The sequence below is a fragment of the Taudactylus pleione genome, unplaced genomic scaffold (assembly GCF_031769625.1).
Source record: "Taudactylus pleione unplaced genomic scaffold, aTauple2 ptg000145l, whole genome shotgun sequence".
Taxonomy (NCBI): domain Eukaryota; kingdom Metazoa; phylum Chordata; class Amphibia; order Anura; family Myobatrachidae; genus Taudactylus; species Taudactylus pleione.
The window spans coordinates 4,234,595-4,250,838 of NW_028284547.1; the positions used below are offsets into that span (position 1 = coordinate 4,234,595).

Below are 16,244 nucleotides of genomic sequence, written 5' to 3' on the forward strand. Positions count from 1 at the left end.
ATCCCCAAGATGTATTATAGAGGGACCGCAGCAGATATCAGACACCAGCTGCAGTCCCCATAGGTTTCTATGAAGGATTCGATGCAGCCAGATTTACCAAGCTATGGAATGCAAATCCCTCCCCAGCAGTAGCCACCAGGCCTGAGCAGGAGCCTAGCACAGGAGTGAGGAGACGGTCTCTTCCCACCGAGCACCTGACAGGATGGGCTACTTTTGGAGCCCCGGTCCCTGTGGGGGGATATATGATACATGACAGCACTAAGATCGCAAGCTGCAATGCAATAATGATTGCTAGTAATGCACCCAGGTCACATTGCAAATGCGATTGTTAATAAATGGGCCCACCGAATGTACTCAGTGTATACACAGGCCAAGTATATCAGCCCAGTGTGTATTGTATATATCTCACACACTTCCCTAGAGCTGCACAGCTCAGTCTTTATCATCTGCAGCTGCATCATTCAAGTGACAGACGCAGATAACGATGATAAATCAGGACAAATAATTCCTCACCCTACAGTCACTAACAGCTGCCGCCCCCCAGATGCTCCATCTCCTATAAGACCACAGCCGTACTTGCTGACTCCCCCGCAATGGCCGGAAGGCTCTCAAAAATCCCCCCACACCCTCCCCCTGGGCAGCCTGGAGGGGGCCAATGACAATTTGTGCTGGATCGCGTCATTGCAGCCAGAATCTAAGCTGGGCCATGATGATGCCATTGCACCGCCCACCATTGCCGCCACCAAGCCTCCTGCAGTAATCAGATGCACACATAATACATGCGCCCATCGCCCGCTCTCTCCTGTGTGATCATGGCTGATCGGTCAGGAAATGATACGTGTATGTACACATACAGATTATATAATCGCTTTTGTGTTTCCTTTATTTCCCCCCAATTCAGATAAAGGTAAAAAAAAGCGCACAGTTGGTTAAATAAAAAGATATAATACATTGATGCTCACGTACATCTCCGATGGTGTGAGGTCTGCGCCTGTGCAGATCTTCTCATGTAACATCGGGCCTGATTCAGCATGGATGAATGCAATCACAAAGCTGTTGCAGGCCAACATAAAGATGCTCACTTCCCCTATCTCACATCCGTATTACCTTGCAATCCAGCAAAAGCATCGGTACCATCAAGTAACATCGGAGCCTCAGGCACAATTACAACAGGTCAGACCTTACTCAGAAATCGCTAACCTTCCTGCACGCAGTAAGTACTGAGTATGCAGTGAGCCGTCACATACGTCACCACCCCCAAACGCTCTGTCTGCCTGTCGCTCGCTCTGCAATGGCTTTCAGTGCTCTGCGTGATCGCAATGTGATCGCAGTTCACTAGTGGAGCACTGAGCGTATGCTGTTGCAGTTGCGATCCGTGCTGAATCAGGCCCATTGTTTGCAATGCCCCAGGCACCGCAGCCTGAAACAGCCCCAAAAAAAAGTAAAAAGTCTCCATGGCCAACAGGCGGCCCCCCAGGAATCATCCCAGAGGGCTTTAGGTCAATCTACTCCTGGCGGGGGCTACATTCCATCCAAACCTTTTATATTTTCAAGATACATGGCCCAGATATCATGGTCTCTAATAGTAATCATAAAAACAACTTTCATCTGGAGTAAAGACCTTATCTCTATTCTCCCTGCAGTAAAGTCGACAATGTCACAGAGTTTTCTCTTAGTGATACAGGGCCTGATTCAGTAAGGAACGCGCGCATGCAGAGGCACGCAATCGGCCGATGCTGCATCTCTGTGCATGAGTATGCACTGCAGTGCGTGAACCAGTCACTGCAGCCAGGTTAAGGATCGCACGGCATACACAGTGCCTATGCATTGATTAGCATATACTCGCAGCGCACGGGTCCGTGCGATCTCTCCCTTGTCTTCCTTACTAAATCAGGCTCACAGCTCCCATAGGTTTCAATGCGATTGATCAATAATGATTTTCTACAAACTTTTCTCCAACAGTTATCCCCACTTTATATGGTGTTATGGTAGGTGACAGCAGAAAACACAGTTATCACCACTTTATATGGTGTTATGGTAGGTGACAGCAGAAAACACAGTTATCACCACTTTATATGGTGTTATGATAGGAGACAGCAGAAAAATATGAGATATGGTAAGAACTTACCCTTGTTATCTCTATTTCTACGAAGTCCATAGGGTTCCACAGGATACCTTGGGTATAGGTGTGACGTCAGTCGCTGGGCACCATAGAGTTAAGCTTTTCAGCATCCCAGGATGCACTAGGGTCCCCCTCCTATACCCCACCCCCGAGCCAAGGCACCTCAGTTAGTTATCAAGCCATAGGCCGGAGGAGGAGCAGGAAGAGAGAGAAAAAAGATCTGGACACATACAAGAATCACATTCTCACCAGAGGGAGACGGAAAACCGGTGACCAGAGCAAAGCCCATCTGCAGCACAGGTGCGACAGGGCGGGAGTCCTGTGGAACCCTATGGACTTCGTAGAAATAGAGATAACAAGGGTAAGTTCTTACCATATCTCATATTTTCTACTTCAGGGTCCATAGGGTATCCACAGGATACCTTGGGGATGTCCCAAAGCAGTATCCTTTAAGGGTGGGGACGCTTCTGTGCAGAAAGGAGAATCCGCCGCCCGAAGGAAGCATCCTGAGAGGCGAAGGTGTCAAACCTGTAATACCTCACGAAGGTATGGACAGAGGACCACGTAGCAGCCTTGCAGATCTGAACTGCCGAGGCACCACGTCGAGCTGCCCACGAAGGACCCACAGACCTAGTGGAATGAGCCTTCAGAGAAGGAGGGACCGGTAGGCCTTCATGAAGATAAGCTTCAGAAATAGCCATACGGATCCAGGCTGCCAAAGTTTGCTTTGAAGCAGGCCAACCCTTTTTACGGAAGCCATAGAGGACAAACAAAGTGTCCGACTTCCTAAATGAAGAAGTGCGGTCAACATAAGTCCTTAAGGCCCGCACAACATCCAAAGAGGCCTCACCCACAGAAAGACCCGGTGAGTTAAAGGCCAGAACAACGATTTCCTCGTTAACATGAAACTGGGAAACAACTTTGGGAAGAAACTCGGGCCGAGTGCGGAGCACTGCCCTGTTCCCATGAAAAACCAAGAAAGGGGGTCTACAAGAAAGAGCCCCTAACTCAGAAACACGTCTGGCCGAAGCAATGGCCAGAAGGAAAACAGTCTTAGCTGTTAGCCATTTAAGATCCACTGAGCCCAGTGGTTCAAACGGCGGTCCTTGGAGAGCCCTCAGGACCACAGCCAAATCCCAAGGCGCCACAGGTGGAACAAATGGCGGCTGAATGCGGAGAACACCTTGCATAAAGGTGCGCACATCCGGGATTGTAGCAATCCTACGGTGAAACCAGACAGATAGGGCCGAAACCTGTACCTTCAAAGAAGCAAGGCGAAGCCCATGATCTAGGCCCGCTTGCAGGAAGGCGAGAATCCGAGACAGACGAAACTCCAGCGGTAAATAACCTCTCGGTCGACACCACTGGAAGAACGTATGCCACACGCGATGGTATATCCTCGCGGAAGACGGTTTCCGAGCTCGTAACATGGTACGCACCACAGAGCTGGAAAACCCCCGGGACCTCAGCATGGCCGTCTCAACAGCCATGCCATCAAAGACAGCCGAGTCAGGTCCGGGTGAAGGCAAGGACCCTGAGACAGAAGGTCCGGTCGTAGCGGCAACCGCAGAGGACTGTCGACGGACAGACCCTGAAGGTCTGAGAACCAGTGCCGTCTGGGCCATGCGGGAGCTATCAACAGGAGCGTCCCTCCTTCCTGTTTGAATTTCCGGATTACCCGTGGAAGAAGGGAGACCGGAGGGAACAGGTATGCGAACCGGAATGTCCACCAGACGGACAGAGCATCCACCAGAGACGCCCCTTCGTCTCTTGTGCGAGACCCGTACACCGGCAACTTGTTGTTGTGCCGGGACACCATGAGGTCGATCTCTGGAAGACCCCACCTGTCCACCAGCAGTTGAAAAACGTCCGGGTGCAGGGACCATTCCCCCGGATGAACGTCCTGGCGACTTAGAAAGTCCGCCTCCCAATTTAGCACTCCTGGGATGAAGACCGCTGATATGGCCGGAAGATTGCGCTCCGCCCAAACCAGGATCCGAGAGACCTCTACAAGAGCCGCCCGACTGCGAGTTCCTCCTTGCCTGTTTATGTAGGCCACGGAGGTAGCGTTGTCCGACTGGACCTGCACCGGGTGACCCTGGAGAAACCGATGTGCCTGCTGGAGAGCACTGAAGACCGCACGGAGTTCCAAGATATTTATTGGAAGCTCCGCTTCTGTCGGCGTCCACCTGCCCTGGAACAAGTGTGGACCCGAAACTGCTCCCCAGCCCCGAAGACTGGCGTCCGTTGTCAACAGGACCCAATTTGGAACCCAGAACGGACGTCCCTTGTTGAGGTGGGTCGTCTGTAACCACCACGCAAGGGACAGGCGAACCTCCGGGGTGATCACAATCGTCTGGGACTTCAGAGACTGAGGCAGCCCGTTCCACTTGGACAGGATCAGGTGCTGCAGAGGTCTGGAGTGAAACTGGGTGTATTCCACCATGTCGAACACTGACACCATGGAGCCCAGTAACCTCATCGCCGAGTGTAGGGACACCCGGCGGCTGTGCAGACAACTGCGCACCCTTGACTGTAAAGCAGAGATCTTGTCCTCCGTCACGAAGATCCTTTGCTGTCCCGAGTCCAATAAGGCTCCAAGATGCAGAATCCTCCGAGACGGGATTAGAGTGGACTTCTGCCAGTTGATTAGCCAGCCGTGCCGTTGCAGCAGTGCAATGGTCAGGTCCAAGTGGCGTAACAGGATCTCTGGAGATCCTGCCACCAATAACAGGTCGTCCAAGTACGGCAACATGCGGACTCCCTGCAGCCGCAGAGAAGCCGCCATGACCGCCATCACTTTGGTGAAAACACGTGGTGCTGTCGCCAGGCCAAAAGGTAACGCCCGAAACTGGAAGTGGTCACTGCGGATTGCAAACCTGAGGAACTGTTGATGGCGCAAAAGAATAGGGACATGCAGGTAAGCGTCCTGTATGTCCAATGACACCATGTAGTCCCCAGGTTCCAGCACCAGAATGATGGACCGTAGGGTCTCCATCCGAAACTTCGGGACCCGCAAAGACTTGTTGAGTGCTTTGAGGTTGAGAATCGGACGATACGACCCATTGGGTTTCTGTACCAAAAAAAGATTTGAATAGAAACCCTGGTCCCTCTGGGAGAATGGAACAGGCACTATAACTCCAGCCTGGAGCATAGTGTGCAATACCTTCCGCAGCTCCGTAGCCTTGTTCCGGTCTGATGGTAGACCCGTGGTGAAGAATCGAGCCGGGGGTCTGTGCCGGAAGGAGAGGGCATATCCGTGGGAAACCACCTCCAGAACCCAAGTGTCTGTCGTAGTGGCCGACCAACACTGGGTGAACTGCAGCAGGCGGCCTCCCACCCTGGGATCCCCCAAAGGAAGGCCCGGACCGTCAGGCCGCAGGCTTGTCATCTGGTTTGGGGGCCGGACGTCTGGTACTCCATGCCTGCTTCCGGGGCTTGGCCGATTTCTTAGGACCAGCCTGTCGAGGAAACGACTGTGGTTTGGGCCTGCCCTGGCTCCTAGATGACCGAAAGGACGATGGTCCAGAACCAGAAGGAGCAGCGGCCGACGGGAGACAAGCCGATTTGGCTGCCGCCAGCGTGGCCACAATCTTATCCAGATCCGGACCGAAGAGAACTTCTCTGGTAAACGGCAACGCCTCCAGACCCTTTTTGGAATCTGCGTCCGCCTTCCAGGATCGCAGCCACAAGGTGCGACGAGCAGCCACCGCTGCTGAAGAAATTCTAGACACCAGAGTACTAATGTCTAGGGCCGCCTCATTGATATAAGTGGCCGAATCACGGAGATTACCAATCAACTCCGCCTGTTCGGCCGGACAGTCGGAATCAAAAGAAGCCACTAATGAATCCGCCCAGCGCTCCATCGCTCTGGCAACCCAGCAAATGGCCATAGCCGGTCGTGCTGCCCCCCCGCAAGGGAATAAGTGGACTACAGGCAGATCTCCACCTTGCGGTCCGTAGCATCCTTAAGGGAGGACATAGATGGCATCGGCAAAGTGGCACTACGGACAAGACGGGTCACGTGAGAATCCACCTGTGGAGAGGATTCCCACTTTGCAAAATAATTATCCGCGAACGGATAAGCCACCGCCAGGCGTCTCTGTGGCTGGTATCTTTTGCCAGGCTGTTCCACGCCTCCTCTAAATGGTCCACCAACTGACCCGAGAGAGGAAAGACTGTGGCATCGCCCTTCACATCTTTGAAAAAGGCATACTTAGATTTAGCCACTGGGGGAACTTCGTCCTCAATCACCAAGGCTGTGCGGACCGCCCGAATAAGTCCTGGAATATATACTTTGGACTTAGCATCAGCGTCCTTAGTATGGAGAGGTTCCTGATCGTAAGGATCCAGAATCTCCCCATCATCAGACGTCCCCTCGTCATCCTCATAAGGAGCCGACAGAGACGCCACCGGCTGTTTATGCGGCCGCATCACAGACTCCCCTTGCAACACATCCGACAAGTGCTGTACAGAACTCGTCAGGGAGTTAACCCACGCTGGCTCCTGAGAAACCGGGAGCGGGGAAATAGGGAGACTGTGGGGTACCACCAATTGTCGTGGGAAAGCCTGCATGGGTGACGACACCACTGACTGCTGGGACAAACCCATCGGTGTAAACGCGGGCTGCGGAGCTAACTGGCCCACTAAGGCTGTAAGCGCCTGAGCGAAACAAGCCCAGGGCGGCTCCTGTACCGGTGCTGTAACCGTAAGAGGCCGCGCCATTGACAAACACTGCCGGCAAAGGCCCTCCGCGCTACCCTCCCCCTCCGCTAACGGTACTTTACACGTAGTACACTGTAGCCGGAGGGGAAAATCACTTTCGGACATGATGGCACCACGTATGTGACCTCTCTCACCAATTATAACTTAAATAGGCGAGAGACCACCCTGCAGCACCGCACCGCAAGGGCTTAGCAGAAAGAACAGGGACAGTAATAAAGCTGACAGTTTAGAGAAAAGTTACAGGCAGCAGCGCTAGCACAGTCACATACAATGCAAAGAAAATCAATTCCTGCACTAACAGCGCTGATCACTCAACTACGCAGACACAGGGCCTGGTAGGACACAGCGCTGCAATACACAGACCTGACCACAGCGGAGGAGAGGTATGCGGGGGGACCCAGACCACGATGCTTCCGTCCAGCGCTTCCAGCAGTGTTCACCATGCGTTCTGGAAAAGATGGCCGCTGAGTAGCAGAGAGGAGGCTGGCCTGGGGGAGGAGCGCTGCCACAGGACCAGTCGGCAGCGTGCAGAGAGGGCTGTGTGCAGCGGGGGAGGCGCCGGCTGTGAGACAGGGAAGGCGCGCTCCCCTGGCATGCATTTAACCCCTGGGACGCCGCAGCGCTACCGCTCTGCTGTGGTCCGCTGTCCCAGGGGGTAGTGGAAAGCTCAGGTTGGTCGCCTGGCTCCACGCTGCAGCCAGTCCCCAGGGAGCCCCCTCCCTGGGGACTTAGGACCATGTGACCAGCGGGGACCCACCGCGGGACCCCGCTGCTTACCTTTGTCCCCCTTGGATCCGGCCATGGTCCGAACATCTGGGGTCGCCGCTAGCTGTGACCCCAGATGCTCACCAGCATCCCCGGATCGGTACCGGCGTTCTGGTACCGGCGGGGGTGTAGGGAAGACAGCATGGATGTCAGGACTGACTGTCCATGCTGTACATCCAGATGTGCAGCCACAGCTGCACTGAAGAAAGCTTCAGGGGCTCTTCTAGCCCCCACTCCGACAGGTGCACCCGACTCCGGCCGGGCACCAAACTAAACTGAGGTGCCTTGGCTCGGGGGAGGGGTATAGGAGGGGGACCCTAGTGCATCCTGGGAGGCTGAAAAGCTTAACTCTATGGTGCCCAGCGACTGACATCACACCTATACCCAAGGTATCCTGTGGATACCCTATGGACCCTGAAGTAGAAAACACAGTTATCACCACTTTATATGGTGTTATGGTAGGAGACAGCAGAAAACACAGTTATCACCACTTTATATGGTGTTATGGTAGGAGACAGCAGAAAAACACAGTTATCACCACTTTATATGGTGTTATGGTAGGAGACAGCAGAAAAACACAGTTATCACCACTTTATATGGTGTTATGGTAGGAGACAGCAGAAAACACAGTTATCACCACTTTATATGGTGTTATGGTAGGAGAAAGCAGAAAACACAGTTATCACCACTTTATATGGTGTTATGGTAGGAGAAAGCAGAAAACACAGTTATCACCACTTTATATGGTGTTATGGTAGGAGACAGCAGAAAAACACAGTTATCACCACTTCATATGGTGCTATGGTAGGAGACAGCAGAAAAACACAGTTATCACCACTTCATATGGTGCTATGGTAGGTGACAGCAGAAAACACAGTTATCACCACTTTATATGGTGTTATGGTAGGAGACAGCAGAAAACACAGTTAGCACCACTTTATATGGTGTTATGGTAGGTGACAGCAGAAAACACAGTTATCACCACTTTATATGGTGTTACTGTAGGAGACAGCAGAAAACACAGTTATCACCACTTTATATGGTGTTATGGTAGGTGACAGCAGAAAACACAGTTATCACCACTTTATATGGTGTTATGGTAGGTGACAGCAGAAAACACAGTTAGCACCACTTTATATGGTGTTATGGTAGGTGACAGCAGAAAACACAGTTATCACCACTTTATATGGTATTATGGTAGGAGACAGCAGAAAACACAGTTATCACCACTTTATATGGTGTTATGGTAGGAGACAGCAGAAAAACACAGTTATCACCACTTTATATGGTGTTACTGTAGGAGACAGCAGAAAACACAGTTATCACCACTTTATATGGTGTTATGGTAGGAGACAGCAGAAAACACAGTTATCACCACTTTATATGGTGCTATGGTAGGAGACAGAAGAAAACACAGTTATCACCACTTTATATGGTGTTACTGTAGGAGACAGCAGAAAAACACAGTTATCACCACTTTATATGGTGCTATGGTAGGAGACAGAAGAAAACACAGTTATCACCACTTTATATGGTGTTATGGTAGGAGACAGCAGAAAAACACAGTTATCACCACTTTATATGGTGCTATGGTAGGAGACAGAAGAAAACACAGTTAGCACCACTTTATAAGGTGTTATGGTAGGAGACAGCAGAAAAACACAGTTATCACCACTTTATATGGTGTTACTGTAGGAGACAACAGAAAAGACAGTTATCACCACTTTATATGGTGTTATGGTAGGTGACAGCAGAAAAACAGTTATCACCACTTTATATGGTGTTATGGTAGGAGACAGCAGAAAAACACAGTTATCACCACTTTATATGGTGCTATGGTAAGAGACAGAAGAAAACACAGTTATCACCACTTTATAAGGTGTTATGGTAGGAGACAGCAGAAAAACACAGTTATCACCACTTTATATGGTGTTACTGTAGGAGACAGCAGAAAACACAGTTATCACCACTTTATATGGCGTTATCGTAGGAGACAGCAGAAAAACACAGTTATCACCACTTTATATGGTGTTATGGTAGGTGACTGCAGAACAACACAGTTATCACCACTTTATATGGTGTTATGGTTGGAGACAGAAGAAAACACAGTTATCACCACTTTATATGGTGCTATGGTAGGAGACAGAAGAAAACACAGTTATCACCACTTTATAAGGTGTTATGGTAGGAGACAGCAGAAAAACAGTTTTCACCACTTTATATGGTGTTATGGTTGGAGACAGAAGAAAACACAGTTATCACCACTTTATATGGTGCTATGGTAGGAGACAGAAGAAAACACAGTTATCACCACTTTATAAGGTGTTATGGTAGGAGACAGAAGAAAATACAGTTATCACCACTTTATAAGGTGTTATGGTAGGTGACAGCAGAAAAACAGTTATCACCACTTTATATGGTGTTATGGTAGGTGACAGCAGAAAAACAGTTTTCACCACTTTATATGGTGTTATGGTAGGAGACAGCAGAAAACACAGTTATCACCACTTTATATGGTGTTATGGTAGGAGACAGCAGAAAACACAGTTATCACCACTTTATAAGGTGTTATGGTAGGAGACAGCAGAAAAACACAGTTAATTGTGCAGGCTGATAGACAATATCAATAAAAATAAATAGCATCTTAAAAAAAGGGATTTTTAAGTATATATATAGAGAGAGAGAGAGCGAAGGGTGCGACACTCAAAGCATGTAGCAACAAATGACAAGAGAGGGTGGAGTATATCGACGTTTCAGTTCATTAAAAGCTTTGGTCAATCATTGAGTCAGATAGTAACCTTCATCTTAGGGGTAGTCAGCTCATTCCATGTTACTCACGAGGACGCAATTTGCGTGACCTCTTGGTGAAAACCGATATCTCAAACTTGAACAAAAACCCTTCTACAAGGTTTCTAACACGAACAAAAGAGGGATGCATTAAGTGCTCTTGCACTACATGTCAATATCTCATTGCAGGCGATTCATTTCTGCATCCCCATAGTGGGAAAAAGATCCCCATTAAATTTCTTTGTTATACAAGCTCTGTGGTTTACCAAATCATCTGCCCGTGCATTCTTACCTACATAGGTAAGACCGAAAGGAAATTTAAGGAGCGCATGGCGTCGCATCGCTCTGCCATACGCCAAGCGCTAGAATTTGGAACCAGCGAACAGCCGGTAGCTCAGCATTTTGCCATGTGTAAATACCCGCTGTCCGGCATACGTTATCGTATGATTGACCACATACCCCCCCCCCCTTTGCAAGGAGATGACCGAGTGGCAAAATTACTACAGTGTGAAGCTCGTTGGATATCTCGGTTGGACGTAGTTCACCCCAGGGGTTTAAATGAAAGCATTTCATACACCAGCTTTTTGTAAATTCTTATGGTACAGTATCTTTTGTTCTAAGGGTTTACTCATTCATGTATCAGTACCCAGATATTGCACTAATGTGAACAATGTGAATTACACTCTGTACGCTGAGTGTGCAAAGGTAATTCAGTACGGCTCTATTACTGTGTTTTTGAATGTATTTTTGTCCAGGGTTATAGACTTCAGTTTTGAGGGGTTCCTTTTTTGGTGTGCAGCCCGTAAGGTCACTGTTGGTGTCCATGCTCTAATATCTAATCGAGAACCATATGATTAGAACCAGAGGCAGCTATATTTGTGCACTATGTTTGTTTATATGTATTAATGTTTAATTACTCAGGTGTTACTTCGGCAACCATGGTGATGGTGTCACAGGTACGGGCGTCTTCTGTTCACGCTGACAGCGTGATGATGTCATCCATTGGCGCCATCGGACGGGTGTGCAGTCCCAGTTGCGGGGGAACGGCTTCTCTTGAGGTGTAGTTACCTGTATATAAGGTATGTTTTTTTCACTGTTCTTGTTATCTTGAAAAAAGTTTTTAATGAACTGAAACGTCGATATACTCCACCGCCTCTTGTCATTTGTTGCTACATGCTATGAGTGCCGCGCCCTTCGCTCTCTACCATTGTTTTCTAGTGAGGGCATGGCAGAAGCTTTTGATGTTGTTTGGAGTGCCAGCCAATATCATTATGTATATATATACAGTGTATATATATATATATATATATATATATATACCGAGCTGTAACTAGACTTTTTGGTGCCCTGTGCCAGAGAGAGCATTGGCACCCCCCCTCCTATGTTTGAAATAGGGACATAAGATAGTGCACCTGAAAAGGGCCCTGGTCTCATGGGGAAGGGCCAGGGAAGAGATAGGGGACACCAGGAGATGCTGGGGATAAAAAAAAAGAGGAATCTACTAATGAGAATGACAATAAACAGGAAAATTGACACAGCGCCCCCTGCCCTGTGGTGCTCTATGGCACAGGTCGCACCACAATAGTTACGGCCCTGTATCATACTTGCCATCAATCATTTCCCTCCTTCCGCGAGGGAGCTGATTGTCGGCTAACAGCGGGGGGCGTGCCCGACCATTGACGGCACATTGGGGGCTGAGCTGGGGCGGGGTAACATGATCACGTCATCATGGCCCTGCCCCCTCTTCACAATGGCGTCACCCCCCCCCCCACCCCGCTGCGGGTTTTTTTCGTTTAATCTGGGGGAGGTCGGGAGAGTTGCTGGCTGCCGGGAGGCTTGCCTGCTTTTCCGGGGGGCGGGAGTGGCACCTGAAAATCGGGAAGCTCCCAGCCAAATCGGGAGGGTAGGCAAGATTGCCCTGTATGTATATCTATATATATATAGTAGCAGAAAAGTTCGGCACTCATGCAAACTCAAAAGGTGTAGATGCCTTGGTGCCCTCCCACCACAGGTAATACACAGCAATATAAAAAAAGGCGGCACTCAGAGGGCTTGTATGCAACTGTGTGACTGTGATACATATACAAGCCCTCTGAGTGCTGCCTGTTTGTCCATTGCTGTATATAAATCTATACACATATACATACAATATTTATATACATATATAAACATTAAACAGGAAAAGTCCGCCACTCGTTATAAAAGAACTATAATGCTGCCCCTACTAATGCTGTGTCTAATCCTAGAGGAGCTATGGATTGCTCCCCAAATACATCACCTGATAAATAGACAGCACTCAGGGTCTCTTAATTATGCAAAAACACTTGTATTCACACAGTTACTCCCATAAGTACATAGGCCCTCATTCAGAGCCGCTCGTAAGCGGCAGTACGCTCGTTCCGAGCGATATTTGCACATCTGCGCATGCGTACGGTTTTTAGTACGCATGCGCGAACCAGTCAGTGCGGCCGAAAATCGTTTGTTCGCTATATAGCGAGTGCCTGCTAATTTGAGTGACAGAATGAGGCGTATGTGGGTGGTAACAGGGGAAGGTGCTTGAAAAGGGGGAGTGGAGATCAGAACGCAGGCGTGCTTAAAGGTCAAAGCGGGCGTTTTATGGGTGTGCATAATTAATACAGCAGCGTCATTGACCACGTCACTGGGTTATTTTATAGTCAGAACTGCTCGCAATATTGTGGTTGAAAAAACCAACCACAAGAATAGCGAGCAGTTCATACGCTGTTCGATGTACTCGATTAATCTAATAAATAGCGGACATGACGTATGATGCGAGCGGCCAGGGGGTGTTTTTATCAAATAAACGAGTGTATGTTTTGCTCGCTCGTTCAGACATGGAGGCGGCAACAGACCGCAAAGAGCGAACGGTTCATTTGAATAGCCACCCCCTTTTTATGAACGAGCGAGCGCTAATTGCGAGCGGCTCTGAATGAGGGCCATAGGCGGCATACATATACACTATTTATATACATACACAGTCACACATATGCATACATACATACATACACACATACATATATACTGTACATATAAACATATGCTCACACATAATATATCTATGTGATATCCCCATAACAGGGCATCACATGGTGGCAGATGTATTAAGCTCTGGAAAGTGATAAACTGCCAGCCACTCAGCTCCTAACTGTCATGTCACAGGCTGTGTTTGAAAAAAAAAAACAGTTAGGAGTTGACTGGTTGGTCGTTTATCAATCTCCAATTTATCACTTTCTAGAGCTTAGTACATCTGCCCCTTAAAGTGACTTTCCTGTGCTGAGGATGTGGCCTTAGCCAACTGATATAAGAGGTGCCTGTAGTACCTGAGGAGAGGAGTTGAGCAACGGTTGGAGATCTGCAGTGTCCTGACCAGTCAGTGCGGCTCCTAAAGACGATGGGGGATATGAGAATAGATGACGGCAGCTGCCAGGAGTACATGGGGTCCAACCATTGCAGCTGCCCGGGGGAGGTGCTGGGGGGGGGACAGTGACAGTACAGGTCTGCCTCCAGGTCTTCAAAGATGCTGCAGTCTGCATTGAGGAGGAGAAGTGCGGCCTCAGCCCTGACTGACAGGAGCATGTGTTACCCTGATTCTCAGGAGCTGTCAGGGACAGAGAGTCTCCAGGGAAAGACAGCAGGTGCCTGTCAGCAGAAATCAGGGTGAGTTACTGACCACAGTGCACTGCACCACTCATCACTGCCTATGCTACAAACAGACAGTAGCTACAGTGATCCAGACTATGGCCCTGTCAGGGAGAAGCAGGGGAATGAAAGTTCATGCAGGACTGGGCCTAATTAGACAGGAACCAGCTGTCAGATCCATTTAGGGTACAGTATAAGATCTTTAACTGTTGTCAACAAACCCTTCTCAGTCGTGTGCCTCTGCGGACTCACCGCGCATGCCAACAGTGTGCACGTAAGGGGGTATGGACTTGTGCCTGCGATGCCATGCCCCCTGGTGTATGATATTTTTAGGGCATGACCGCATCACATGCCTGTCTTGTCACCCTGAGGCTTTCCCAGCATTTCTGCATATGCTGGACAGCCCCCAGCCTCCCCTGACATGGGTGCTTCATCTATAGCTACAGCTGAGCTGTTTTAGTGTCACCCCCTTGGATTTTGTCACCTGACGCTGTCTTCACCCCCAGCCGCCATCACTGAGCCTGCTCACATGAACAGTTTAGATCCCAGGAGAAAAGCGCTCCATTGCTGGGTACACACTGGCCGACATATCGTATGTGCGTCGGTCATTGTGTTCAGCGCCAATGCTAGGCTTCCCTGCGCCAATCGCCGTCCGTGCTCACCTGCTGCGCCCCTTCCCTCCCCCGGAGCATTTATCCAATAACAACAACAGGAGGGCGAGAGGCGGGCTTTCCTGTGATGGTGTGTACAGACAGGGCTGCGCTACAGGTGACGGCCCTGCTAGCCTGTGCCTAGAACTGCCACTGAGTGTGTACCAGCCATATGTCTGTGAACGACGTCATTCACAGACATATCACATAGCCGATGGATGCCCAATATATCTGCCCACAGTACTCGGAGCTGGCACCGCAGCACAGAGCTACTACTGGCTGACAGCCTAATAGCCCCGTGCAGCAGCTGCAGCACTCTGCGCCCGATTCAGCAACGTACGCTAATGCATTCTCTGCATACATTCACACCGGACGGTGAGATCCGTGGGGGGCACAGCGTGATGACGTCATCATGCACAGAGCTGGGCGCGTGTCAGGGGCGGGCAGAGGGCGGTGTCCAACCAGCACCCTCCAGCTCATGGGACCCTAATTGGTATAACTTTTACATGTACTACTATTCAAAGATGTCATTTGTACACTGCTCTGTTCTTGATAAAAGTCGCAAGACCAAAACATTGCACACAGGACGGGACACAGCTTGTCCTTATTCTTTCTTTGAGTCCCTGGAGTGCCGCCATCCATGTTCTATATTGGAGTTCATTTACTATATATATATATAATCATACCTCCTAAAATTTTTGAGAGGGAGGTCGGGAAAAATCCACATGCCGGAAATTAGGGGCCGTGACTTAGCGACAAGAGGACGTGGCCTTGTAGCAAATGCCATACCTGTGAGCCACGCCCCCATTTCTGTCATGCTGGGGGCTACCTCAGTGGTCCGGGAGCTGCTGGACTGCCCCCAGCCTCTCCCATAGTCTGGCAAAGTGTATGTGAATGGCACACTCATGTGCGCATCATCCATTCACCACTGTTCTGCTGATGTCAGATTGTCCCCTGCATACTTGCCTACACACCCGAAAGATTTATCAGGTAGCCCACCGCACTCCCGAGGGAGTAGGCAGATCTTCCGTATCCCTGTAACGTCCTAGTGAAGTGGGCGAATGGGCAGATTGTATGGATGATTCGTGTCATTTAGCCCCGCCCCCTCCTTGCAGACCAGCGAATCCTGGACATTTCCCGGACCTGGCTGCAGCATTTCCTCTCCTGGCTGCTCCCAGAGAAGAGTTTTCAAAAGTAGGTAAGTATGGTCCCTCCGCCCACAGGACACTGAATCCCATAGGTGGCACAGCGGGACAGTGCCCACGAGCAGGACAGTCCCACTGAAATAGGGACAGTTGGGAGGTATGATATTTAAACCCCTCCTGTACATGCACATACCCCCTTATCCATATGTATACCCCTTTCTTTTATACACATACCCCATAATATACATATATACAGCTCATGTAAATACACAAAACCCTCCCCAATATACATATATACAGTATACACCCTCCTGTACTTACACATAAGTATATATATGCGCACCTCCTGTATACAGACTTACCCCCAAAATACTGTGATTATATACACCCCTC

General features: G+C 49.6%; 1 protein-coding gene and 1 pseudogene across 2 annotated transcripts in view; one reads left to right on the forward strand and one right to left on the reverse strand.

Annotated features, from left to right (window-relative positions):
• The window catches only part of LOC148522637 (uncharacterized), a 233,626-nt gene extending 219,708 nt beyond the window's left edge, over positions 1-13,918 (reverse strand). Inside the window, exon 1 of the mRNA XM_088473994.1 lies at positions 13,738-13,918. The gene's annotated coding sequence lies outside the window, so the exon portion shown is untranslated. The remainder of the gene's footprint in view (positions 1-13,737) is intronic.
• The window catches only part of LOC148522636 (uncharacterized), a 764,886-nt pseudogene that overhangs the window by 322,904 nt on the left and 425,738 nt on the right, over positions 1-16,244 (forward strand). The gene's annotated exons all lie outside the window — the stretch shown is intronic.